The following is a 1,368-nucleotide window of genomic DNA, read 5'->3' as shown; positions in this document are numbered from 1 at the left end:
GGCACAGCAGCTATAGCTTGTTCCTGTCGAGGTGGTTTTTAAACAGTATTTCAGATCGCAGCTACAGAAAGCCCCTCTCAGCTACTATTTCAGAACTCCAATTGGCTTTTTCCTAATCCCTGTAGCAACAACGGCAGGCTCCTAAAAATACCCAGGAAAAAAAACACAGAAGAGCTCCATCAATCCATTACTTTCAGAATAATATTTGTAGATTCCTTATTTCCCCCCGCGATACCATCACATTTAATCATGAAAGTCAGGTTAAGGTTTTACTTGGCATCTGTGTTTCTTGTGGTGTAGGGAATAGAAATTTCGGGCTTCCAACAGCTGTGGAGAAGGGCCTTGAATATTACATCATTTATCAGTAGTGTTTCCAGAAAAAAAAGGAAACATTCCATGAAAAGATAATTTACTTGTCTTAATAATTTAAGCAGAAATTAAAGTGGAGAAATCCCTTCTGGCAGGATTTTTGACAGTTACCTTCATTTTCATCATTGCTGCCTGCACATATCTACTTTGAAAATGAATACAGTTTCCACTTCAAAAGGAAAAAAGAAAAAAAGAACACAGGAAAGGAGTGCGAGAGGGACTCTGATGTAAAAACCTCATCGCCTACACTATTTTCTGGGAAGTTTACCTGCTCTGAAGTCCAGATAGAAAAGGCACCTTGGAGAGTATTAGGGAAATGTTTATAGCACTTCCAGTAGGAGCAGACATCAGGGTTTTGGCTCAACATACCTACATTGAACTGTTAAATAAATGTGCCTTTAGGCAAAGACAAGAGAAGTGATGGGTCCAAAACTGTACAGTATACATATATACACATTAATGACTTTTTCCTAGTCAAAATAATTGGAAATAGTTCAGGAAATTAGCTACAAGGGAGTGGCAACCTGTCACTGAGAAGGTGGGTCTCAGTTCCTTTATCATTACTGCTGCCATTAACAGCAGAACCCAGTTTCCTCCGTCCCAGTTAGATCTCTTCTGTGCTAGGTGCTGTACGAAAACAGAAAACCAGACTCTCAATGCCAAACACTCTCCTGTATGTACAACTAAAAGGCATTTATGGATGAGAGGTCCCTTCTTGCACTGAGAGTACCAAAGGCTATAGAGGCCAACAGTGAAGAGGCTGAGCATTTGGACGCCTGCCCTTGCACCCTTCTAGGGAACATGACCTCAGACAACTGAGGAAAAATTGCAGAGGACGCCAGTAGCAGAAGTGGGAATCGAGCCCAGATCTCCTCCTCCTCACCACTCCACAACAACCACCTCCCTTCTGAAGGAGAAGGAAACAGATGATACTGAACAGGAGAAATAGTACCACAATCTCTGATGAGCATATGGTCAAATTGTTGCATCAATCCAGTC

This window comes from Tauraco erythrolophus, chromosome 2 (genome assembly GCF_009769465.1).
Source record: "Tauraco erythrolophus isolate bTauEry1 chromosome 2, bTauEry1.pri, whole genome shotgun sequence".
Lineage (NCBI taxonomy): Eukaryota > Metazoa > Chordata > Aves > Musophagiformes > Musophagidae > Tauraco > Tauraco erythrolophus.
Note: the sequence above shows the minus strand (reverse complement) of the source record.